Here is a 27,972-nt window from a genome sequence, read left to right as displayed (position 1 = left end):
TTGGGAGTGCGCAGCATGGCGGATACAGCACGTTTGGGAGTGCGCAGCATGGCGGATGGAGCACGTTTGGGAGTGCGCAGCATGGCGGATGGAGCACGTTTGGGAGTGCGCAGCATGGCGGATGGAGCACGTTTGGGAGTGCGCAGCATGGCGGATGGAGCACGTTTGGAAATGCGCAGCATGGCGGATGGAGCACGTTTGGGAGTGCGCAGCATGGGGGATGCAGCACGATGTGGAGTGCGGAGTATGGCGGATGGAGCACGTTTGGGAGTGCGCAGCATGGAGGATGCAGCACGATGGGGAGTGCGGAGTATGGCAGATGGAGCACGTTTGGGAGTGCGCAGCATGGCGGATGGACCACGTTTGGGAGTGCGCAGCATGGCGGATGGAGCACGTTTGGGAGTGCGCAGCATGGGAGATGGAGCACGATGGGGAGTGCGCAGCATGGCGGATGGAGCACGTTTGGGAGTGCGCAGCATGGGGGATGGAGCACGATGGGGAGTGCGCAGCATGGCGGATGGAGCACATTTGGGAGTGCGCAGCATGGCGGATGGAGCACGTTTGGGAGTGCGCAGCATGGCGAATGGAGCACGTTTGGGAGTGCGCAGGATGGGAGATGGAGCACGATGGGTGGTGCGCAGCATACGGGATGGAGCACGATGGGGAGTGCGCTGCATGGGGGATGGAGCACGATGGGAAGTGCACACCTCCCCCCAACACACACACATACGCGCGCGCGCGCACTGCACAACACACCACACCACACACACACACTGGGAACCACAAACAACTGCCCTACACAGACACCCACACACACAGACAACGCTGCACACACAAATATACGCACATACCGCACAACACGCACATTGCACAAAACATACCTCCCCCCAAAACACACCACACACACACAAACTGCGCAACACACACACAACGCTACAGACACACAGCGCTCCACAAACAACGCAACACACAAACAACACCGCTCTCACCCCCCATCACACCCAGACAACATCCAGAACATGTACAGCCCCTACACAAACACTTGGTAACTACACACAACAACATCTATATATATATATATATATACTAGAAGGTGGCCCGATTCTACGCATCGGGTATTCTAGAATTTACGTATTGTGTAGTTCATGTATGATTTTTGTTATATATATATATATATATATATATATATAGATGTTGTTGTGTGTAGTTACCAAGTGTTTGTGTAGGGCGCTGTACATGTTCTGGGTGTTGTCTGGGTGTGATTGTGGGTGAGAGCGGTGTTGTTTGTGTGTTGCGTTGTTTGTGGAGCGCTGTGTGTCTGTAGCGTTGTGTGTGTGTTGCGCAGTTTGTGTGTGTGTGGTGTGTTTTGGGGGGAGGTATGTTTTGTGCAATGTGCGTGTTGTGCGGTATGTGCGTATATTTGTGTGTGCAGCTTTGTCTGTGTGTGTGGGTGTCTGTGTAGGGCAGTTGTTTGTGGTTCCCAGTGTGTGTGTGTGGTGTGGTGTGTTGTGCAGTGCGCGCGCGCGCGTATGTGTGTGTGTTGGGGGGAGGTGTGCACTTCCCATCGTGCTCCATCCCCCATGCAGCGCACTCCCCATCGTGCTCCATCCCGTATGCTGCGCACCACCCATCGTGCTCCATCTCCCATCCTGCGCACTCCCAAACGTGCTCCATCCGCCATGCTGCGCACTCCCAAATGTGCTCCATCCGCCATGCAGCGCACTCCCCATCGTGCTCCATCCCCCATGCTGCGCACTCCCAAACGTGCTCCATCCGCCATGCTGCGCACTCCCAAACGTGCTCCATCCCCCATGCTGCGCACTCCCAAACGTGCTCCATCCGCCATGCTGCGCACTCCCAAACGTGCTCCATCCCCTATGCTGCGCACCCCCCATCGTGCTCCATCTCCCATCCTGCGCACTCCCAAACGTGCTCCATTCGCCATGCTGCGCACTCCCAAACGTGCTCCATCCGCCATGCTGCGCACTCCCAAACGTGCTCCATCCGCCATGCTGCGCACTCCCCATCGTGCTCCATCCCCCATGCTGCGCACTCCCAAACGTGCTCCATCCGCCATGCTGCGCACTCCCCATCGTGCTCCATCTCCCATGCTGCGCACTCCCAAACGTGCTCCATCCGCCATGCTGCGCACTCCCAAACGTGGTCCATCCGCCATGCTGCGCACTCCCAAACGTGCTCCATCCGCCATACTCCGCACTCCCCATCGTGCTGCATCCTCCATGCTGCGCACTCCCAAACGTGCTCCATCCGCCATACTCCGCACTCCACATCGTGCTGCATCCCCCATGCTGCGCACTCCCAAACGTGCTCCATCCGCCATGCTGCGCATTTCCAAACGTGCTCCATCCGCCATGCTGCGCACTCCCAAACGTGCTCCATCCGCCATGCTGCGCACTCCCAAACGTGCTCCATCCGCCATGCTGCGCACTCCCAAACGTGCTCCATCCGCCATGCTGCCCACTCCCAAACGTGCTCCATCCGCCATGCTGCGCACTCCCAAAGGTGCTCCATCCGCCATGCTGCGCCAGCATCAGCCTCTCCGTCTCCAGCATCAGCCTCCCCATCCCAGCCTTCCCCAGGTTCAGCCTCTCTCCTCTCAGCCTCCTCCAGCACGCCGTGCTCCTCTGCCGACACTCACAGATCCGATCGCATACACTCACACACACCCACACACACCCACCCGATCGCATACACTCACACACACCCGATCGCATACACTCACACACACCCGATCGCATTAACTCACACACACCCGATCGCATACACTCACACACACCCGATCGCATACACTCACACACACCCACACACCCCCACCCGATCGCATACACTCACACACAAAGACACACACACTGACGATATTGCACATACGCGCTGATACTCACAACATCCGGGGATATCACATGCTTCTGGCCATGTGATCCCCCGGCAGGTCCTGGAAGCTCACAACAGCACAGTATCGCCGCCGAGAAGCAAGCGATATCCCAGGATGTTGTGAGTATTTGGATGCGATGTGATGTGTGAGTGTGATCTGATTTGTGTGTGTGTGTGTGTGCTGTTATGTGTGTGTATGTTCCGCAGCTGCAGGACCTTGATGTGTGGATGCGATGTGATGTGTGTGTGAGGTGTGTGTGAGAGTGAGTGTGAGCCGGTGTACACTGGTAACTATGATACACATCGGGTAACTAAGGGACCTTAGTTACCCGATGTGTATAATGGTTACCAGCTTTCACGGCCTCCGTCAAGATCCCAGCATCGCAAGGTTATGTCTGGCGCTGCCGGGATCCTGACGGAGCCGGTGTAGAAGCAAGCGATATCCCAGCATGTTGTGATGTGTGAGGTGTGTGTGAGGTGTGTGTGAGAGTGAGTGTGAGAGTGAGTGTGATCTGATGTGTGTGTGTACTCACCTGGGAATCGGAGCTCCCTGTCAGTTGGGCCAGAGCGAGCGTGCATTGCGTGAGGGGGACGGGGCCTGCAGAGAGCCGGGGCGAGAGGCCAATCCGTGTGGGGGGGCGGGGCCATGGCGAGCCCAGCGGCCAATCAGCTTTGTGTCACCGTAAGGACACAATTTCGGAGCATGACAGACAGACAGACAGAATAAGGCAATTATATATATAGATATATATATAACAAAAATCATACATGAACTACACAATACGTAAATTCTAGAATACCCGATGCGTAGAATCGGGCCACCTTCTAGTACTGTATATAAGAGCCCATTGGTGGTGACTGCAGCTTATAGTCACCAAATCTGGTGACAGGTTCCCTTTAATAACTACAACTCAAAAATAAGAAAAAAGTTAAATTGGCTTGTAGAAAGGAAAAGAGAAACTAGAGCACAAAAAAAAATAATGAAAAATGTCCCCGACCGGAAGGGAATATTACCATTTTATTATCTTTATTTACTGTTCTTGGTTGTTTTCTGCCCTATTTTGTCTGATTTTCAGGGCAGGTTTTATATTTTCCTGCTTGCATTTGTGTGATTGTCCAGCAGAGGGCTTTTTCGAGAGCTGGTCTCCGGTTTGTGATTAGCTGACAGACTGGAGAGCGCAGATTCTTACGGTTTTTCAATGTGAAACATGGCATCCGAGAAGCCCCTGGAGCATCGCACTCAGTAATCAGGATTTTGCCTTCGCACAGAAGCCTAAACTGCTTGTGTATTGAAATGATGTATTAAATGGATGTAATGGGGGATTCAATACATTATGCTAACCGAGAACTCGACAGTAAGAGCTGGTGGAAAAGGTTTAAACACGACGGCCCCCGATCAGATCATATGTGGTTATGCCCCTCCGAATATGAGGGCAAATATAATAACGAAGCCTAAATTTATGATGGAGGCCTCGAGGACCTGTCTGCTCCTTCTCCTGTACCCCGCTGCCTGGTTACTAGGGGGAGTCTCACGTTAAAATCCTCTTTAATAACTAGGCCCGACTTCATCCAGAAGAGCATTTGTGAGGTGACACTGATGTTGGGGGAGGACGGGCTCACAATTTCCATTATTGGATGGGACTGAGGGTCGGGATTTGTGCGGACGTCATGTTCTCTCCCTCTCCATGTCTGTATGGACCTTGTGCACTGAGCTCAGTCATGCGGGACAGAAAATGGCCTTCCTCAAATGTTCCCACAATGCCCGAGTCTGCAATTGTCCACAATGTCTTGTGCTGAAGTATTAAGATTTCCCTTGACTCTTATAAGATGCCGCTGCCTACCCCTGATAATGGCCCAGAGTATTATCCTCCTTCACCATATGTTCTCCATTCACCAAACCCACACTCATCCATCAGATGCAGATACAGCAGTGTTGTCCGTCACGGCTCAGAACACGTCTCCTCCAGAGTCCGCTCAGAACACGTCTCCTCCAGAGTCCGATGGTGGCAGCTTTACACTTCTCCATCCGACCCTTGGCATTGTGCTTGGTGGTGCATGGCTCAGCATTGTGCTTGGTGATGTACGGCTCAGCATTGTGCTTGGTGATGTACGGCTCGGCATTATGCTTGGTGATGTATGGCTCAGCATTGTGCTTGGTGATGGTCTGTCTGGCATTGTGCTTGGTGATGTATGGCTCGGCATTGTGCTTGGTGATGTACGACTCAGCATTGTGCTTGGTGATGGTCTGTCTGGCATTGTGCTTGGTGATGTATGGCTCGGCATTGTGCTTGGTGATGTATGGCTCGGCATTGTGCTTGGTAATGTATGGCTCAGCATTGTGCTTGGTGATGTATGGCTCAGCATTGTGTTTGGTGATGTATGGCTCAGCATTGTGCTTGGTAATGTATGGCTCAGCATTGTGCTTGGTGATGTATGGCTCGGCATTGTGCTTGGTGATGTATGGCTCGGCATTGTGCTTGGTAATGTACGGCTCAGCATTGTGCTTGGTGATGTATGGCTCAGCATTGTGTTTGGTGATGTATGGCTCAGCATTGTGCTTGGTGATGTATGACTCAGCATTGTGTTTGGTGATGTATGACTCAGCATTGTGCTTGGTGATGTACGGCTCAGCATTGTGCTTGGTGATGTATGGCTCGGCATTGTGCTTGGTGATGTACGGCTCAGCATTGTGTTTGGTGATGTATGGCTCAGCATTGTGCTTGGTGATGTATGGCTCAGCATTGTGCTTGGTGATGTATGACTCAGCATTGTGCTTGGTGATGTACGGCTCAGCATTGTGCTTGGTGATGTATGGCTCAGCATTGTGCTTGGTGATGTATGGCTCAGCATTGTGCTTGGTGATGTATGGCTCAGCATTGTGCTTGGTGATGTACGGCTCGGCATTGTGCTTGGTGATGTATGACTCAGCATTGTGTTTGGTGATGTACGGCTCGGCATTGTGTTTGGTGATGTACGGCTCGGCATTGTGCTTGGTAATGTATGGCTCGGCATTGTGCTTGGTGATGTATGGCTCGGCATTGTGCTTGGAGATGTATGGCTCGGCATTGTGCTTGGTGATGTACGGCTTGGCATTGTGCTTGGTGATGTACGGCTCGGCATTGTGCTTGGTGATGTACGGCTCGGTATTGTGCTTGGTGATGTATGGCTCGGCAATGTGCTTAGTGATGTACGGCTCGGCATTGTGCTTGGTGATGTACGGCTCTGCATTGTGCTTGGTGATGTACGGCTCAGCATTGTGCTTGGTGATGTATGGCTCAGCATTGTGCTTGGTGATGTACGGCTTGGCATTGTGCTTGGTGATGTACGGCTCGGCATTGTGCTTGGTGATGTACGGCTCGGTATTGTGCTTGGTGATGTATGGCTCGGCAATGTGCTTAGTGATGTACGGCTCGGCATTGTGCTTGGTGATGTACGGCTCAGCATTGTGCTTGGTGATGTACGGCTCGGCATTGTGCTTGGTGGTGTACGGCTCAGCATTGTGCTTGGTGATGTACGGCTCGGCATTGTGCTTGGTGATGTAGGGCTCGGCATTGTGCTTGGTGATGTACGGCTCGGCATTGTGCTTGGTGATGTACGGCTCGGCATTGTGCCTGGTGATGTAGGGCTCAGCATTGTGCTTGGTGATGTATGGCTCGGCATTTTGCTTGGTGATGTACGGCTCAGCATTGTGCTTGGTGATGTATGGCTCGGTATTGTGCTTGGAGATGTACGGCTCAGCATTGTGCTTGGTGATGTACGGCTCAGCATTGTGCTTGGTGATGTATGGCTCGGTATTGTGCTTGGAGATGTACGGCTCAGCATTGTGCTTGGTGATGTACGGCTCAGCATTGTGCTTGGTGTTGTACGGCTCAGCATTGTGCTTGGTGATGTATGGCTCGGCATTGTGCTTAGTGATGGTCTCCCTGGCATTGGAGGTTATAAATCAGGGGAAGGGAACTGATGTTATATATGAGGGGGTCACAATGGGGCTAGATGTTATACCGTCAGTGGAACGGATCCTGGTTGATATACACTAGAGGGGGAGTGGGTAAATTGTAAGACCTTGAGAGCGAGGGATTGGATGTTATACAGTGCCTACAAGTAGTATTCAACCCCCTGCAGATTTAGCAGGTTTGATAAGATGCAAATAAGTTAGAGCCTGCAAACTTCAAACAAGAGCAGGATTTATTAACAGATGCATAAATCTTACAAACCAACAAGTTATGTTGCTCAGTTAAATTTTAATACATTTTCAACATAAAAGTGTGGGTCAATTATTATTCAACCCCTAGGTTTAATATTTTGTGGAATAACCCTTGTTTGCAATTACAGCTAATAATCGTCTTTTATAAGACCTGATCAGGCCGGCACAGGTCTCTGGAGTTATCTTGGCCCACTCCTCCATGCAGATCTTCTCCAAGTTATCTAGGTTCTTTGGGTGTCTCATGTGGACTTTAATCTTGAGCTCCTTCCACAAGTTTTCAATTGGGTTAAGGTCAGGAGACTGACCAGGCCACTGCAACACCTTGATTTTTTTCCTCTTGAACCAGGCCTTGGTTTTCTTGGCTGTGTGCTTTGGGTCGTTGTCTTGTTGGAAGATGAAATGACGACCCATCTTAAGATCCTTGATGGAGGAGCGGAGGTTCTTGGCCAAAATCTCCAGGTAGGCCGAGCTATCCATCTTCCCATGGATGCGGACCAGATGGCCAGGCCCCTTGGCTGAGAAACAGCCCCACAGCATGATGCTGCCACCACCATGCTTGACTGTAGGGATGGTATTCTTGGGGTCGTATGCAGTGCCATCCAGTCTCCAAACGTCACGTGTGTGGTTGGCACCAAAGATCTCGATCTTGGTCTCATCAGACCAGAGAACCTTGAACCAGTCTGTCTCAGAGTCCTCCAAGTGATCATGAGCAAACTGTAGACGAGCCTTGACATGACGCTTTGAAAGTAAAGGTACCTTACGGGCTCGTCTGGAACGGAGACCATTGCGGTGGAGTACGTTACTTATGGTATTGACTGAAACCAATGTCCCCACTGCCATGAGATCTTCCCGGAGCTCCTTCCTTGTTGTCCTTGGGTTAGCCTTGACTCTTCAGACGAGCCTGGCCTCGGCACGGGTGGAAACTTTCAAAGGCTGTCCAGGCCGTGAAAGGCTAACAGTAGTTCCATAAGCCTTCCACTTCCGGATGATGCTCCCAACAGTGGAGACAGGTAGGCCCAACTCCTTGGAAAGGGTTTTGTACCCCTTGCCAGCCTTGTGACCCTCCACGATCTTGTCTCTGATGGCCTTGGAATGCTCCTTTGTCTTTCCCATGTTGACCAAGTATGAGTGCTGTTCACAAGTTTGGGGAGGGTCTTAATTAGTCAGAAAAGGCTGGAAAAAGAGATAATTAATCCAAACATGTGAAGTTCATTGTTCTTTGTGCCTGAAATACTTCTTAATACTTTAGGGGAACCAAACAGAATTCTGGTGGTTTGAGGGGTTGAATAATAAATGACCCTCTGAATAAACTTTTCACAATTTAAAAAAAAAAATAAAAAAAGAAATAACATTCTTTTTTGCTGCAGTGCATTTCACACTTCCAGGCTGATCTACAGTCCAAATGTCACAATGCCAAGTTAATTCCGAATGTGTAAACCTGCTAAATCTGCAGGGGGTTGAATACTACTTGTAGGCACTGCAGATAGATAGATAGATAGATAGATAGATAGATAGATAGATAGATAGATAGATAGATAGATATACGGATGGATGGAGGGATAGATAGATGGATAGATAGATGGATAGATAGATAGATAGATAGATATATAGATAGATAGATAGATAGATGGAGGGATAGATAGATAGATAATAGATAGATAGATAGATAGAGGCATAGATAGATAGATAGATAGATAGAGGGATAGATAGATAGATAGATAGATAGAGGGATAGATAGATAGATAGATAGATAGATAGATAGATAGATAGAGGGATAGATAGATAGATAGAGGGATAGATAGATAGATAGAGGGATAGATAGATAGATAGATAGATAGATAGATAGATAGATAGAGGGATAGATAGTTAGATAGATAGATAGATAGAGGGATAGATAGTTAGATAGATAGATAGATAGATAGATAATAGATAGATAGAGGGATAGATAATAGATAGATAGATAGATAGATATTCCCCATCCATCGTTGATGTTGCTGTTTCCGTCTCATGGATCATGCATCAGCCACTATTATTATTATTATTATTATTATTATTTTTCTGTCTGTCCTCCTCTTGGTTCCGCACACTTCCCTGCGCTCTTCTTGCCCGGGCGGCCCCGAGCCTCCTCCGTCCTCTGCAGCAGCATGTACTGTATGTGGAGTATACAGCAAATAGTAAAAAGACAAAATGCCAGAGAGAAGGAGCGAACAACCTGTGGGTGTTTTCCACTAAGGCAAGGCGAGCGGGGCCTGGCTGTGAGCTGGAGACAGAGCCCGGCTCCCCCTCCCATCCCTCAGTGGTACTGCCTGGCTTTCAATGCATGTGTGATTGTCAAGGCTGAGCATTTGCAGGATTGGTCCCTTCTCCTCATTCATGTGCGTCTGCTCCTCTACTCCATGTACATGTTACCGTTTGTATCAGGCGACATTGCAAAGGAGAATAGAAAAAACATCCAAATTCTCCAATACGCGGGGGATCCGGGGGCGCGCTGGGCTTGTGGCTGCTGAGCTGGGCTTGTGGCTGCTGAGCTGGGCTTGTGGTTGCTGAGCTGTGCTGCGAGGAAGCCCTGAGCAGCATCCTACCAGGAAAACCTACCAGGAAAACCAGGACAGCGCTGCAGAGAAGGGTTTATTCTACTTGTCCGGTGGTGGATTCGAGAGCGGCGTCTGAGCCTACCGGAGAAGCCTGCAGAATGGTAAGCGACTGCTGCAAGTCAACCCCATCCATCCTAGAGGGGATTCGAACCCCTGTCTGAATGGTGTCCTTCCCTTCCAGCAGCCTCCCCGTCTCCTCTCCGCTGTGGCGGTGCACTGCATCACTGTACGGAGACTTCTTACCAGAGACTCACGTTACCCATTGCTCAGACGGGGCTGAGTCGGGCATTTTGGAAAAAAAACCCAAACCTTCGTCTGGTGGGATTTCAAAAACCTCAATGATTTCTCCTTGACTGTCTACGGCTGGATGAGCGCTGCTCTTGAGGCTTGTACAGGTCTTGAAAGACAAGGAGGGTCATTTCTTTTTCCAGTGTCCCATGGAGTGATACAATTTAGAGGTTGCATTTTACGGTGAAAAAAAAATGATGGCTACCCATATTGGGTTGTACCCAAGGTGAGGATTGGGGGGTGGGGGTGTATGTAGACCCATGGGCAAAAATGTAGTCGAAAGGCAGCGGAGACCGGAGAGCTGGTCGTAAATGGGATACGCAAATAATGTTTATGTACCGGAGTTGGGAAAGATTGTTAACCAACGCCTTGCCAAGGAAAAGTTGCTGGATTGGGAATCATTACAGGCCCTGGTCATCCATAGGTTTCACTTATTCAGTGGTGACCAATGTTCACCCTCACCCCCATAGGGGGCAGGCATGGTCCCATAAGGGGTCGGTCTATTACTGTGAATGTTTAGGATGACCTCGTAATAGTCCACGACTTCTCAAAGTCCACTTTCTGGATTATTATTATTATTATTATTATTTTCTATGATGATCATTTCATTTTTTATGTTTTTTTATGTTGATTATTAGTGTATTTTTATTGTCATTTTATCACTTTTATGATTATTATCATATGTCTTGTTTGTATCTCTTCTCTTTATACTATGATTATTATTAGATTTCTTTTATATTTTTTTTTTTTGCCCATTGTATTTTTTTCTTTTTATGATGATTACTGCATTTTTTTTATAATAGCCATAGTTTTATATGCATTGTTATTCTATGATAATTATTGCAATTTTTATATATCTTGATACTGACGATTACGGAATACTTTTTTTAAATTTTTTCTTAGATGTGTTGTGTGTCCTTTGAGCCTTATCCTCTGATGCTGATTTTTTAATATTTTTTTTTTTCTTTTATTTTTTAATAATAATTGTATTATGTTTCTTCTAACTGATGATGAAGGTCATTATTTTTTATATTTTTTTTTATTTTTTATTTTTTTAATAATCAATGTATTATAATTCTTCTAACAGACGATAAAGGTTATTTTTTTTTATATTTTTTTGCCTTTTTTTTTAATAATTATTGTACTATGTTTCCTCTAACTGACGATGCAGGTCACTATTTTTTATATTATTATTATTTATTTTTTTTTTTTAATAATCATTGTATTGTTTCCTCTAATTGACAATGCAAGACATTATTTTTTATACTATTATTATTTATTTTTTATTTTTTTTTTCTAAATAATCATTGTATTATGTTGCCTCTAACTGACGATGAAGGTCATTATTTTTTATATTTTTTCAGACATATTCCGTCCCTCCCGTTGTGTGCCGGTTACTACGACTATTTTGTTATTAATTTATTTCTTCGTCTTCTCACATGCCGCATGAGAGGATTTTGCTTGAAATTGCCTGTAGCATCTAGACGTGGTTTTTTTTAACCCCATGATCACCTTGAGATATCAGACTTGTATTGCGGGGGGGTTGGGGTGTGTGTGTATAGAGGGTGGGGGGGTACATTCTGTTTCTTGCTGTCAGGCTGAGATAAGCCTAAAGGATTGTTACAGCCTATCGTAAAGTATATTATGCAACATCCTCTTTTATTCGGTGGTGATGGAGACAGGGACCTATCGGACCGGGATGTCAGGGACGGTAAAGCTTCATTGGTTTGCACCGGAGTTCTGCTAATTCTTGGATTTGCTTCTATCTCTCACCTCTATTAACATATTTCATTTCCACAAACCCAAGGAACCTACGGCTGCTGGCAGGAATAGCGGCAGGAGATACCGAATCCTTTCTCGATGGGTGGTTGGTGTGTAGTGATTACTGAATACTCAGCGTTAATATCCAGACTTCAAGCTTTACATTATGGAACATACTATAGAAACAAGCGTTGAGGTTTTGCCCTCGGTGCTGGACCATCCATGGATAACCTTGATTACACATGTGCTTCTACTACGTAGAGCAGAGGCGTGTCATCGGGAATGTCAAGCCTTGTTGAAGGGCAGATCGCTTGTTAAAGGGGTCTTCAAGCTTTAAATGTTGGCTACTGTATGAATCCTAGATGAGACCCTGGAGAGTGACCTCCATACGAAGGCTTCTGTTCATTGAAGTCTATTTGTAAGGCGTGTATACCTTTAAGGAATGTATCAATTTTACAAATATTTGTAGAACAGGAAGTCACTAAGGTTCTAGAATGAAGCTGATTGGCTTTCAGAACCTGGTTCAGGGAGGTTCTGTATTGTAGGTCAATGAAGATCGGGAGGATTTTAAAGGAACAGCTACAAAAAATGTCTGTTTTTTCCCATCCATCATGTAACTGAATATGATATAACATTTTTTGGTATTAACTATTCTAGATAAGAAAGAGGTTAAATGTTCAAGATAATAACAAGGTCCCTATAAAAACCACCATTTTTCACAAGTCAGTACTAAATCTGTACAAGGCTAATGTAGTCGAAAAATGAACTGTCATATCCAGGCCCTGGTGCCCAATGGACCCCAATAAATCATAAGTGGACAATAGAGCCCTTTATCCTCTGGACACACAGACGTGTCATATGTGTGCTTACCATCGGGAACAGCTGATATGAAAAAGTTATGAGTGGCTTCAGAGGAAGCCATCACCGGGGCCACAATGCCTGAAAAGGTCGAAAGGCTATCTATCTATCTATCTATCTATCTATCTATCTATCTATCTATCTATCTATCTATCTATCTATCTCTCTATCTATCTATTTATCTCTCTATCTATCTATCTATCTCTCTATCCCTCTATCCATCCCTCTATCTATCCCTCTATCTATCCCTCTATCCCTCTATCTATCTCTCTATCCCTCTATCCATCCCTCTATCTATCTATTTATCTATCTATCCCTCTATCTATCTATCTATCTATCTATCCATCTATCCATCTATCCCTCTATCTCTATATCCCTCTATCCATCTATCTATCTATCTATCCCTCTATCTATCTATCCTCTATCCCTCTATCTATCTCTCTATCCCTCTATCCATCCCTCTATCCATCCCTCTATCCATCCCTCTATCCATCCCTCTATCCATCCCTCTACCTATCTATCTATCCTCTATCCCTCTATCTATCTATCTATCTATCCCTCTATCTATCTATCTATCTATCTATCTATCTATCCCTCTATCTATCCCTCTATCTATCTATCTATCTATCTATTTATCTATCTATCCCTCTATCTATCCCTCTATCTATCTATCTATCTATCCCTCTATCTATCTATCTATCTATCTATCTATCTATCTATCTATCTATCCCTCTATCTATCCCTCTATCTATCTATCTATCCCTCTATCTATCTATCCCTCTATCTATCTATCTATCTATCTATCTATCTATCTATCTATCTATCCCTCTATCCATCTATCTATCCCTCTTTTTATCTATCACTATATAAATGAGTAGAAATATCCATTTCTCCATCTATGTCATATCTATTGATCCATCACTTCTATCACACTATTGTTAAAGTGTTCATAGAAGTGTATTAATTTGTGTCAGCGCTCTCACACCTAGCCTTACAGGAACACCAATTTACCAAATGCTGTAAATCTCCAGGCGTAAATCCGGTGCGTATTTTTAGCAATTCTCATAAGTTGTTATACTCACTGAGCTGTAAAGCGATATCTATACATGCGCGATATATAACAGGCCTGTATGTTAAGGTGTCCTCCTACCTGCCAATTTTTAAGTGCCATTAGTCAACATATACGATGGGTCCTTCCGTAAGAGTGTTGAGTTTTCTTGACCGTTCGTTGAGTTGTTGGCTGACGATGAGTGACGAATGACTCACTTAATATACTTTTTGATGGGTGACCTTTGATAGAATGAGAAAATGCTGCCTGATTTATATGGACTTCTATGGTCGATATCACCTTATGCTTCTCGTTCTTGGAGATGTTGAGTTAGTGACTTTTTATAAAGTAGCTGACTAAGAGCAGACATATAGCTAGGATGCCAGTATCATTTACTTGTTCGTCTGACTACTTGGCCTTGTGTATAGTATGTGTTGTATTTTCAATGGGGAAATGTCCATGTGAAGTCTGAAATCTCCGAGATGTCCAACATTCGCCACCACTCTTTCCCATTGCACTTCTGATTATTGGCTAATCCTACCTCGTTTAGCAGGTCTTGCCAACAATTTTGAGTCCATAAGTCCAACTTAAACCTTAGACCATAGGAGTAAATTTATCTATTGTTGGTTGGAAGCCAACTAAAGATGTATAAGGGAAAAGGCCATATCTAATGGGGTCATTTCCCACAGTACTAATATAATTGAAAGGAAGGGACTCCTAAAAATATAATTAAGCCTCTTCCTCATATCTCTACTCCATTTCATGCCAGGCCTTAGCTCTGTCTTGTACCACAGTGGACATATCGGGCTTCTCGTCATTTCTAACTTTGCTTATTGCCATCAAGAGTAAACAAGGAAGACGTCGAAAGTCAAATGTCAACTGGGAATTCAGTTACCGAGAACGTAGTGCTCATGATAGATTGCCTCTCTTATAGCTCCTTAGGAAATCTTTTGATGTCAGTCCTGGTTTTGGTTATTTTTTTTTTTGGGTTGGTCCTAAGGAAAGAAATTAGAAGTTATACATTAATGGTGTGAAAATGACCCCTCTGTTCTTTGAGAAGACACTATGTCTAGAAATGACTGGTAGTTCAAGTTCCCGTTACAGATGTTGCATCACAGCCCAGAGGCCTAAGTTGTTTCTTTGGTCTTGACAATGTACAAAAGACCCCTCTGCCCCATGAGGGGGCACTCATGCAAATGGGAAGTAGTTTGGGGTCCCTTTAAAGCATCATGACCCAGGAGCCTCAAGTTACTCTGCTGGTCACAGTCCCTTCTGTTCGTTATCTCAGCCTTTAAAGGGGTGGTCCTCTTCACAGCATAGTGGCCACACATTGTAAAGCTCATAAAGAAGGCTTTACTCAAATACCTTGTACAGTCAACTGTACCTCTGAGCAATGCTATCGTGGTCTCCTCATCCCCATCATGTGATTTACCGGGCTCTGTGACCTCTGAGATCTGGTGATGTCATGTGAACTTCTAGTTGACTCGACATCACCGAGGCGGGCCCCAGTCTCCCTGAATGACTGGGCTATGGTCGGAGTTTCACTGCTCGTCACAGCCCAGTATCTTGCATGCTCTTCCCTTAGCTGTAGAGCGCCGCAAGGAGGAGTGATGCTGGGCTGTGGCGAGCTGTGAAGCTCCGCCCACAGCCTAGTCACTAACGGAGACTGGGGCTGGCCTCAGTGATGTCAAGTCAACTGGACGTTGACGTGAAATCACTGGATCTCAGAGGTCATGGATCCGGTGGCACATGATGGGAATGAGCAGACCGTGATAGCGCCCCTCTGAGGCACAATTGACTATATAAGGTATTTGAGAAAAGCCTTCTTTATGCGCTTCACATAGATTTATGGACACTAATGCTTAGTAGTGGGCCACTCCATTAATACCATAGCCAAAGTATTTTATAGAAAGGTGACAGTCACTGAAAAAAGATATATAGGGATATATGCATGGGAGGGATTATGATAATTAGTATGTCAAATGATCCTCCCATGAGCAAATATGATACTTCACTCTAAATATGCATGAAAGCTTCTGTGGACTTTCATTATTACTCACAGGGATCTTGTAAAGTAACTAAGCAAAAAAGTGACAGTCATTGACTTGAAGTATATATAGAAGTATATATAGGTCAATTACTTATGCTAATTAGCATGACAAAGGATCCTCCCTTGAGCAAATCAAAACTTTCACTCTCAATATCCTTGAAGGCTTCAGTAGAGTTTTATTTCCCAGGAGACTTATCTAAAGTAATTACAAGGATGGTGACATCAAGTGATTAGAAACCTAGACAGAAATATATGTAGGTCGTTGACTTATGCTAATTAGTAGACCAAAGGATCCTCCCAGGAGCAAATTGGAAATTTCACTCTCAATGTTCTTGAAGGCTTCAGTAGCGTTTCATTGCCTACAAGTCTTGTATAAAGTAATTACAAGGATGGTGACATGAAGTGATTATAAACCTAGACAGAAATATATGTAGGTTGTTGACTTATGCTAATTAGTAGACCAAAGGATCCTCCCATGAGCAAATCGGAAATTTCACTCTCAATGTTCTTGAAGGCTTCAGTAGAGTTTCATTGCCCACAAGTCTTGTATAAAGTAATTACAAGGATGGTGACATGAAGTGATTAGAAACCTAGACAGAAATATATGTAGGTCGTTGACATATGCTAATTAGTAGACCAAAGGATCCTCCCATGAGCAAATCGGAAATATCACTCTCAATGTTCCTGAAGGCTTCAGTAGAGTTTCATTTCCCACAAGTCTTGTATAAAGTAATTACAAGGATGGTGACATCAAGTGATTAGAAACCTAGACAGAAATATATGTAGGTCGTTGACTTATGCTAATTAGCAGACCTAAGGCTCCTACCATGAGCAAATCGGAAATTTCACTCTCAATGTTCTTGAAGGCTTCAGTAGAGTTTCATTGCCCACAAGTCTTGTATAAAGTAATTACAAGGATGGTGACATGAAGTGATTAGAAACCTAGACAGAAATATATGTAGGTCGTTGACTTATGCTAATTAGCAGACCAAAGGATCCTCCCATGAGCAAGTTGGACACCTATCTTTCAATATACAGGAACGTAGACTGCCATAAATTACAGAACCTACATGGATGAACCTAACCTAAGTCCTCCCTTTATTTCCGTGACCTTGAAGAAATGAAGACCTGAAATTACGGTAGGAAAGGAGACTTGTCTAACCTGATCTCGGGTCCCCTTATTCATAGACATTGATGGACGTCACCTTATATTGCAGCAAAATATATACAATTTAATTTGGGAATTTTGGTTGTGGGTTTCTAGAAACTCCCTAAGCACATTGTAGCAAAAAATACAAGTCATTTCTTCGAGTCTATCTATAAGATAAATTGATTGTAGGTCTTTTCTTCCACTAAACGGAGTGTTTTGTGCTATAAGATTTTCTCGAGGTAATTTAGCTATTTCAGCTTTTCTCTCGCTCTTCCAGTGGGCTGCATTGTACTCCGCACATAAGAACATTAGTCACACAGCACTCGCTTTAACTCCATGCTAAACACAAACACACACATGTGAATATAAGACGTGGCTTACTGTAATTGCCCGGTATCGGGTTTCTTCAGGGTAAGTGATGTGTATGTATTGGAAAGAGTCTTTTGAGGATAAATGGGGTAATTTCTAGTTTCAAATTCTGTGTTCTCTTCTGATGATTGCATGTCAAAGACTCATTTCTTGAAGGTTTTTTGAGGGTAATTACCCTGTTTATTGGTAACACTCTAAAAAAAAAACGATTTTAGTCTTAGGTGAATTTTCTGATCATAGAAATGTCACACTCGGACAAGGGGATGTCCAGCGCACACCACAATACAGAGGTACAACAGGGATGGGAAGGGAGAGGATGGGACACGTCCTGACACTACCCTGTGTCTGAACCCTGAGCTCCTCTAATGTCCCTATACAAGTCCTTCCCCTTGTCGCCGTCACGTATCTAATCCCTATCTGTCCCTCCACTCAACCTGGCTAGTGCCTATACAATAGTTCGACACAGGGGAAGGTAGACAGACAGGGGTCCTAGACATAAAGGATATAATTTCAAATTAAACGCTGCAGCCAGACACCAGGGCTGCAGACAATAGGACTCCCAGCAGCTACAACAAGCTTCCTGTCGTGTCCCTAGTCCCTATCTGTCCCTCCACTCACCCTGGCTAGTGCGGAACCCGGTGAGTGTACTAGACTACACCTATACAATAATCCAACACAGGGGAATGTAGACAGACATGGGTCATAGACAGAAAGGATATGCTTCAACTTAAGTACTGCAGCCAGACACCAGGGCTGCAGGAAACACGACTCCAGTAGCTACTAGAAGCTTCCTTCCTTCAAGGTGGTCAGTTCGGAATTAATCTCTGTCACCAGCATCATATGGTAGAATATGTGTCCTTCCCCTCTTTGGCGTCATGTGCCTAATCCCTATCTGTCCTTCCACTCACCCTGGCTTGTGTGAAGGCTGATGAGTGCACTAGACTACACTTATACAATAATCCGACACAGGGGAAGGTAGACAGACATGGGTCATAGACAGAAAGGATATGCTTCAACTTAAGTGCTGCAGCCAGACACCAGGGCTGCAGGCAACACTACTCCAGCAGCTACTAGAAGCTTCCTTCCTTCAAGGTGATCAGTTCGGAATGAATCTCTGTCACCAGCATCATTTGATAGAATATGTGTCCTTCCCCTCTTTGACGTCATGTGCCTAATCCCTATCTGTCCCTCCACTCACCCTGGCTAGTGTGAAGGCCAATGAGTGCACTAGACAACACCTATACAATATTCCGATACAGGGGAAGGTAGACAAACAGGGGTCCTAGACAAAAAGGATATACTGCAACGTAAACGCTGCAGCCAGACACCGGGACTGCAGGCAATAGGACTCCAAGCAGCTACAACAAGCTTCCCGTCATGTCCCTAGTCCCTATCTGTCCCTCCACTCACCCTGGCTAGTTCAAAGACCGGTGGGTGTACTAGAGTACACCTATACAATAATCCAACACAGGGGAGGGTAGACAAACATGGGTCATAGACAAAAAGGATATGCTTCAACTTAAGTGCTGCAGCCAGACACCAGGGCTGCAGGCAACAGGACTCCAGCAGCTTCCAGAAGCTTCCTTCCTTCAAGGTGGTCAGTTCGGAATGAATCTCTGTAACTGGCATCACGTGTTAGAACATGTGTCCTTCCAATCTTTGGCGTCATGTGCCTAATCCCTATCTGTCGCTCCACTCACCCTGGCTAGTGTGAAGGCCGATGAGTGCACTAGACTAAACCTATACAATAATCCAATACAGGGGAAGGTAGACAAACAGGGGTCCTAGACAAAAAGGATATACTGCAACGTAAACGCTGCAGCCAGACACCGGGACTGCAGGCAATAGGACTCCAAGCAGCTACAACAAGCTTCCCGTCATGTCCCTAGTCCCTATCTGTCCCTCCACTCACCCTGGCTAGTTCAAAGGCCGGTGGGTGTACTAGAGTACACCTATACAATAATCTGATACAAGGGAAGGTAGACAAACAGGGGTCCTAGACAAAAAGTATATACTTCAACTTAAACGCTGTAGCCAGATACCAGGGCTGCAGGCCATAGGACTCCAAGCAGCTACAAGACGCTTCCCGTTGTGTCCCTAGTCCCTATCTGTCCCTCCACTCACCCTGGCTAGTGCAAAGGCTGGTGAGTGCACTAGACTACACCTATACAATAGTCCAACACTGGGGAAGGTAGACAGACAGGGGTCATAGGCAAAAAGTATATACTTCAACTTAAACGCTGTAGCCAGACACCAGGGCTGCAGGCCATAGGACTCCAAGCAGCTACAACAAGCTTTCCGTTGTGTCCCTAGTCCCCTCCTGTCCCTTCACTCACCCTGGCTAGTGCGAAGGCCAGTGAGTGCACTAGACTACATTTATACAATAAGCAAGCATTGTTGACCTTAGGGAGATCAACATATCCACTGCAGAGACACCATCACGTGTTTTTCAACACAGTGATTCTAGAGCAATGCCCCCTGGGAAGTATGCAAATAAGAAAGCCGCGGAGACACCATCACGTGTTTCTCAACGCTGCCAGGAAACTAGCCAGGTCTTTCACCGGGAAGGAACAACCACGGGAAGGGCAGTCTCCAGTCAAGGAGACCACCTATACAAAACATGGTATCCATCCACAGACAGCCGTTTCGGGGTATTTGCCCCTCATCAGTGTGGAGTAGGAATCTGGCTAGTGGGAGCAATGCCTAGTAAAGACTACTTAAGCAAGCATTGTTGACGTTAGGGAGATCAACATATCCACTGCGGAGACACCATCACGTGTTTCTCAACGCAGTGATTCTAGAGCAATGCCCCCTGGGAAGTATGCAAATAAGAAAGCCGCGGAGACACCATCACGTGTTTCTCAACGCTGCCAGGAAACTAGCCAGGTCTTTCACCGGGAAGGAACAACCACGGGAAGGGCAGTCTCCAGTCAAGGAGACCACCTATACCAAACATGGTATCCATCCACAGACAGCCGTTTCGGGATATTTGCCCCTCATCAGTGTGAAGTAGGAATCTGGCTAGTGGAGGCAATGCCTAGTAAAGACTACTTAAGCAAGCATTGTTGACCTTAGGGAGATCAACATATCCACTGCGGAGACACCATCACGTGTTTCTCAACGCAGTGATTCTAGAGCAATGCCCCCTGGGTAGTATGCAAATAAGAAAGCCGCGGAGACACCATCATGTGTTTCTCAACGCTGCCAGGAAACTAGCCAGGTCTTTCACCGGGAAGGAACAACCACGGGAAGGGCAGTCTCCAGTCAAGGAGACCACCTATACCAAACATGGTATCCATCCACAGACAGCCGTTTCGGGGTATTTGCCCCTCATCAGTGTGGAGTAGGAATCTGGCTAGTGGGGGCAATGCCTAGTAAAGACTACTTAAGCAAGCATTGTTGACCTTAGGGAGATCAACATATCCACTGCGGAGACACCATCACGTGTTTCTCAACGCAGTGATTCTAGAGCAATGCCCCCTGGGAAGTATGCAAATAAGAAAGCCGCGGAGACACCATCACGTGTTTCTCAACGCTGCCAGGAAACTAGCCAGGTCTTTCACCGGGAAGGAACAACCACGGGAAGGGCAGTCTCCAGTCAAGGAGACCACCTATACCAAACATGGTATCCATCCACAGACAGCCGTTTCGGGGTATTTGCCCCTCATCAGTGTGGAGTAGGAATCTGGCTAGTGGGGGCAATGCCTAGTAAAGACTACTTAAGCAAGCATTGTTGACCTTAGGGAGATCAACATATCCACTGCGGAGACACCATCACGTGTTTCTCAACGCAGTGATTCTAGAGCAATGCCCCCTGGGAAGTATGCAAATAAGAAAGCCGCGGAGACACCATCACGTGTTTCTCAACGCTGCCAGGAATCTAGCCAGGTCTTTCACCAGGAAGGAACAACCACGGGAAGGGCAGTCTCCAGTCAAGGAGACCACCTATACCAAACATGGTATCCATCCACAGACAGCCGTTTCGGGGTATTTGCCCCTCATCAGTGTGGAGTAGGAATCTGGCTAGTGGGGGCAATGCCTAGTAAAGACTACTTAAGCAAGCATTGTTGACCTTAGGGAGATCAACATATTCACTGCGGAGACACCATCACGTGTTTCTCAACGCAGTCGCAGGCTTTCTTATTTCCATTTATACAATAGTCCGACACAGGAGAAGGTACACAGAAAGGGGTCATAGACAAAAAGGATTTACTTCAACTTAAACGCTACAGCCAGACACTAGATCTGCAGGCAACAGGATACAAGAAACGTCCATCCTTCAAGATGGTAAGTTCAGACTGAATCTCTATAACTGGCGTCAGGTGATGGAATATGTGAGTATTTAAAGTGGAGGGGAGTGGTCACAAGCCGTTTGCACCTGAGATTGGAGCAACAAGGAACTACCAGCAAGGAAAGAGTCATTAACCCTTGCTGCACCAAAAGAAACCAACTATGTTTAAAATCCATAGTCTCACAAGGCAATGTGAGACTCAATGCCCAAACTTTTCATGAACTGTGCACTCTTTTCCAAATGACAATATATATGTATAGTTCTACTGTTTACTTTTAGGTTGTCCAAAAAACAGACTTTTCGTTCAGATTGTCTTAGACGTTTCTCAAACATCGGATGACGGACGTTAATCAGGATTTAGAAGAGAAGCCTTCTGCATTTGGATCAGTTTCGCCAATGTTTGAAAAAGGTCTTAGACAATCTGAGTGAGACATTAGGTTTTTGGACAGCCTAACAATAAATAAACAGTTGATTTGCAATTTGGAAAAAAGTTGTAAGTTCTTTTTACCATGGCATAAGGGGCAGGATCCTACGTGAACACCATGCACTGGGACTGGAGTGCCATGTTCCTTTTTCAACTTCTTCACTCTGACTTGGAGCAGAAGGAGACATTATCCCCAATCCTAACATAAGGCGGTAAGGGCTGCATTAAATTCTCACTATTAACAGCCACATCCTAAATATGATATCCGCTTGACCTCTAATTTGGACATTAAGAGTCCCATCTTTTCTGATCTCTTGACTTCTACATTTGACCAAATGAGTTATCCCATCCTTATGAATCTCCTTTAGATCTCTCCATTAAACTACATGGCTCCTCCTATTGTAATGGTTCTACATTAGGTCTCTACACCATGTGGCATTCTCTTTCCTAATAGGTCTTCTACTGGTCTCTGTATTATACCTCACATCGCAGCCCGCCCAATGGATTTCACTACTAAACCACTTGGAACTTTTATTCTAACTGATTTATTCATGACCTCTATATTAAACCATGTGGCCTCCAACCCTAAAAGACCTCTTCTTCACTTTTACAGTAGAGCACATGGGATCCCTTATTTTAGTTGATCTATTTTTAACCTCTGCATTTTACTTTGTTGCTTCTTCTATTATAATGGATTTGCGAATGACCTCTACGTTAGCTGCACTAACGGATTTCAGCTTAACCTCTACATTAAGATATGTGGCCACCAACTCTCTACCCATTTCCTCTTTTTACATTAGTCCACACGTTAGTCCACATACCCTTTCTACCCTGAGTGATCTCCTTTTAGCGTCTTTGTTATTCCATGTGGCCATCCTATCATAACTGATTTCCATCTGGCCTTTACATTAGACCACAAGGACTCCTCTTTCCTTTCTAATTTTCTCTTAACCTCCATATTAGACCACATGAGCCCCCTATTGTAATTAATTTCCTTTTCACCACTAGATGACATTGTATCCCGATCCTGTCACCTTTACATTAGACCACATGGACTCTCCCAACCTAAGTATCCAATCCAAAACTTTTATGTTCAATCACAACGACCTTTGTCTCCTAACTAACATAGTCTAGACCTCTACATTCGACCACATGGTTTTCCTATCCCAAGCCCTCTACATTCGACCACATGGACTTCTCTATACCAAGTCCTCTCCATTTGACCACAAGACTTCCCTCTCCCAAGACCTCTACATTCGACCACATGGACTTCCCTATCCCAACTGACTTTATGTAGACCTTGACATTACACCATATAGACTCACCTATCCTAATGGACCTCCACTAGCTTTATAGCTATACTTTAGACCCCATTAAGTGTCCTATCTAAACAGACCACCTCTAGACCTCTACATAAGACCGATATTCCCCTATTCAAGCTGATCTCCCCTTCATATTTATGTGAGATCACACAGGTGGCTATATCCCAGCTAATGACCTAAACGAGAAATGCTCACCACAAATTAATACCACCCCAATTAAATCAATACCATTCTAATTTCTTACAACCAATCTTTTCACCACTAGATGACATGGTATGCCGATCCTGTCGCCTCTACAGTAGATCACATGGACTCTCCCAACCTAAGTATCCGATCCTAAACTTTTATGTTCGACCACAATGGCCCTTGTCTTCTAACTAACATAGTCTAGACCTCTACATTCGACTACATGTTCATCCCTATCCCAAGTCTTCTACATTCGACCACATGGACTTCCCTATCCCAACTATCCCAACCAACTTCATGTAGGCCTTGACATTACACCATATAGACTCGCCTGTCCTAATGGACCTCCTCTAGCTCTAGACCTATACTTTAGAACCCATTAAGTGTCCTATCTTAACAGATCACCTCTAGACCTTTACGTGAGACCGACATCCTCCTATCCCAACTCATCTCCCCTTCACCTTTACCTTAGATCACGTGGTTGCCTATATCCAGGCTCATGCCGTAAACCAGAAATGCTCACCACAAATCAATGCCACCCCAATTAAATCAATACCATGACATTTTTTACTACCAGCATCAATAGGGTTATATTTTTTCCTCGAAGAACAGGGTAAACATATTCTTCATAACAGCAAAGGATTTAAGAATTCCCCATATTGATCTGTAGGAAAAGCAGCCATGTCTGTACCTCCTAGTCTGCAGATAACAGCACGGATGAAACGAATAAATCAATGTCCCTTTAAGGCTGATTGTCACCTGCCTGCTTGTATGGTCTGTCAGTCCAAGCGATCCTAAGTAAAAGCTTAAATATTCCACTTCTGCCTTGAACTGACAGATTGGCGTTTCTGGGCACGGTGACAGCAAAATATGCACCACTTGCCAGTGTTCTGGGTATATTCGTGGATCCCAATGTAATGTGTTTTCAGCAACTCAGGCTTTGAATGGAAGGGGATTTTCTTTAGAAATATGATTTTTTACATTGCCAGAAGAAAATAATAAAAATACAATTTTAATATTACAGCCGTGCCCCAATCTCATTAGCAGAGAGGAAGAGCCACGGCGTAGACTTTGAGTTTGCAGGCAAGCAGAGGAATATGGCACCATTTCAATGTTTGCTGTGCTATTCCACGACTTGCTCTGCTGAAAATGCTAAAGTCTTACATCAATTTCACATATTGTCAACCAAGTATTCATAGAAATTTGAAGAAATTATTTATAACCAGTAGGAAAAGAAGTTAACTACTTCCTCCCTCGTCCTCTGACGTCTACATTGAACTGCACTTATTCAAACATTACTTGAAGAACCTGGTATCATGATATTGTTTCATGTATCAATTCTACATCAAGTATTTCAAGACATTTATTTCACATCCAATTTATTTCTTTTGAAACATAATAAGGAAAAGAAGTTAGCTACTTCCTCCCTCTCTCCCTGATGTCTACATTGAACTACACTTGCTCAAACATTACTTGAAGAACCTGATATTGTTAAATTATTTAATATATCAATTCTACATCAAGTATTCCAAGATATTTATTTGACATCCACTTTATTTCTTTTGAAATATAAGGAAGAGAAGTTAACTACTTCCTCCTCTCCCTCTGATGACTACATTGAACTACACTTATTCAAACATTACTTGAAGAAACTAATATTGTGATACTGTTTCATGCATTAATTCTACATCAAGTATTTCAAGATATTTATTTGATATCCAATTTATTTATTTTGAAACATAATAACAAAGAGAAGTTAGCTACTTCCTCCCTCTGACGTCTACATCGAACTACACTATCTCAAGCATTACTTGAAGAACCTGATATTGTGATATTGTTTCATATACCAAATCTACGTCAAGTATTTCCAGACATTTATTTGACATCCAGTTTATTTCTTTTGAAATGTAATAAGGAAGAGAAGTTAGCTACTTCCTTGCTCCCCCTCTGACATCTACATTGAACTAATCTTGCTCAAACCTAACCTTGAAGAACCTAAAATTGTGATATTGTTTCATATACCAATTCTACTTCAAATATTTCCATAAATTTATTGACATCCAATTTATTTGTTTTCAAACATAATAAGCAAGAGAAGTTAGCTACTTCCTCCCTCGTCCTTTGACATCTACATCGAACTACACTTGCTCAAACATTACTTGAAGAACCTGATATTGTTAAATTATTTCATGTATCAATTCTGCATCAAGTATTTCAAGATATTTATTTAACATTCAATTTATTTCTTTTGAGACATAATGAGGAAGAGAAGTTAGCTACTTCCTCCTCACCCTCTGACGTCTGCATCGAACTACACTTCTTCAAACATTACTTGAAGAACCTGATATTGTGATACTGTGTCAGTTATCAATTCTACGTCAAGTATTTCCAGATGTGTATTTGACATCCAATTTATTTTGAAACATAAAAAGGAAGAAAAGTTAGCTACTTCTTTACTTTCCTCACTATCAAACTAAACTTCCCTATATTCCATGACAATTATGATATTTAGAACTAATTTAACTAATTAATTATATAAAAGTTCTGAAAAAGTTGCAAAAACATATCTTATAGCTCAGGCTATATTGATAACTATTGTATTCAAAGGAGAAGGGAAGTTAGCTACTTCCTTACTTTCCTCACTATTAAACTACACTTTCCAGTATTCCATGACAATTGTGATATTTAGAACCAATTTAACCAATTAATTATATAAAAATTCAGAAAAATTTGCAAAAATATATCTTAATTCTCAGGCTGTATTGATAACTATACTATTCCAAGTAGAAGGAAAGTTAGCTACTTCCTTACTTTCTTCACGATCACATTACGCTTCCCAGTATTCCATGCGAGTTGTGATATTTAGAACTAATTTAACCAATTAATTATATAAAAGTTAGTATACAAATTTGCAGAAATATATCATATCAGACTGTATTGATAACTAGTGTACTCCATGTAGAAGGGAAGTTAGCTATTTTCTTTCTCATTGATGTCACATTGAACTACACTTCTCATTATATTTTATTTTAAATATTCTATAGTCTTAAACTTATGTCACTAATGTATTCTTAAAAATTTATTTTCCATAGTTTTAAGAAATGTATTATCATGGTTTCGCCTCCCCGTCAACATGGCTAGGGGGCGGAGCCTTCTCTCGGGCCTCACTTTTGGAGCTTGGATGCCTTAAATACTGTCATCTCCGGTAAACCAGCGACGGTTATAAGCTTAGTGCTGCTTTGCCTGTGATTTCTGATCCCTGTAAGTGTGATCCTGATCCATCCCCTCTCTGTTCCCTCGTTCTCTGTCTGTGTTCCGTCCCCTAGTCGTTCCTCCATTACTCTGTCCCACCACCTTCCTTCCCACAATAGCCCCAGTTGTTCCCCCTTCTCCTACCATACCACTCGGTTGCTTCCTCTGGTACTGACCTCGGCCTGATCTTGACCCCGCCTCTGCTCATTCCTCCGGTCTTCCTTCTCCCCGTACTGTTCTCTCCCGACCTGGCCTGCTCGACCATTCTCCACACGCCCCGTGGCTTCTGCTTTTTGGCTGATGCTGCGAGGCACTGCACCAGCACACACTGTGTGTCCACCTCCTTGCTTATTCAGCTCCGTGTAGTGTCTTTCCCTGCAGGGCTCTAGCTCCCCCTAGTGGCAGCCTGACATGTATGTTCTATTCCAGACTTCCAATTTTATTGATTTCAATTGATTTCTATTAGTAGAAGTTAGCTACTTCGTTTTTCATTGGCGTCCCATTTGACTTCCTTTCTGTAATGGTGTAAGTGGAGAGCAGGGGAGCAAGGCTCCTTGACTGGCCCTGAGTGTTGGGGACCCTAGCTGTCCCTAATCCCAGAGTTGCCTCTGATGATGAGCATATCTGGGCCGCATTCCTTGCCTTGCTCCTGACCAGCCCTGATCTTATACTCCCTCCCCCAACCCCTCGGGAAAGCCGAGGCAGGAGTGATAAAGCGACCAAAAATCGACAAACAGGGGAAACAAAATCTCTATCTCACAGACCACACAAACAGAGGAATAAGACCAAAAGAGCTTAGGAGGAAAAGAAGAGCAGGGAAGAAACAATAAGACAATAGGAGAACTCCACCAGCAGGAATTGTTTAAAACTGGATACAAACCAGTTTAGCAAAAGCTATAGTTGGCAAGACAGGCTCCATCATCTTAAAAAGGGGGGCAGTGACTGTGATAGGTCTCCCACAACCTGTGATCCAAGAGGCAACCAGCACCCTTGCAGAAATTAACTTACTAATGAGAACACAGCTGGTTGACACCTAAGCCTGTTTGTGTTACTCAGAAGCACCAAAAGAGGCATTATGAGGTGTCAGATTCTGCAGTGTGAACAGCGTCAGATGCCACAACGACACTTGGCGAGTTTGGAGCCAAACACTGTGTCACAATTTCCCAATATCTTTAAAATCCTACAGTCTTAAACGTATTTCACTTACGTAATCATAAAAGCGTATTTTAGAATATTTGAAGATGTATTTTACAGCTTTATTGATTTCCTTAGAAACTAAATTA

General features: G+C 44.5%; 1 long non-coding RNA gene across 1 annotated transcript in view; it reads left to right on the top strand.

The window, feature by feature from the left end:
* The first annotated feature begins 9,476 nt into the window (after positions 1-9,476).
* Positions 9,477-27,972, top strand: part of LOC142290707 (uncharacterized) — a 497,599-nt gene continuing 479,103 nt past the window's right edge. Inside the window, exon 1 of the long non-coding RNA XR_012750366.1 lies at positions 9,477-9,791. This is a non-coding gene — a long non-coding RNA (uncharacterized LOC142290707). The remainder of the gene's footprint in view (positions 9,792-27,972) is intronic.

This window comes from Anomaloglossus baeobatrachus, chromosome 2, assembly GCF_048569485.1.
Source record: "Anomaloglossus baeobatrachus isolate aAnoBae1 chromosome 2, aAnoBae1.hap1, whole genome shotgun sequence".
NCBI lineage: Eukaryota > Metazoa > Chordata > Amphibia > Anura > Aromobatidae > Anomaloglossus > Anomaloglossus baeobatrachus.
Note: the sequence above shows the minus strand (reverse complement) of the source record. Positions and strands in the feature narration are given on the sequence as shown.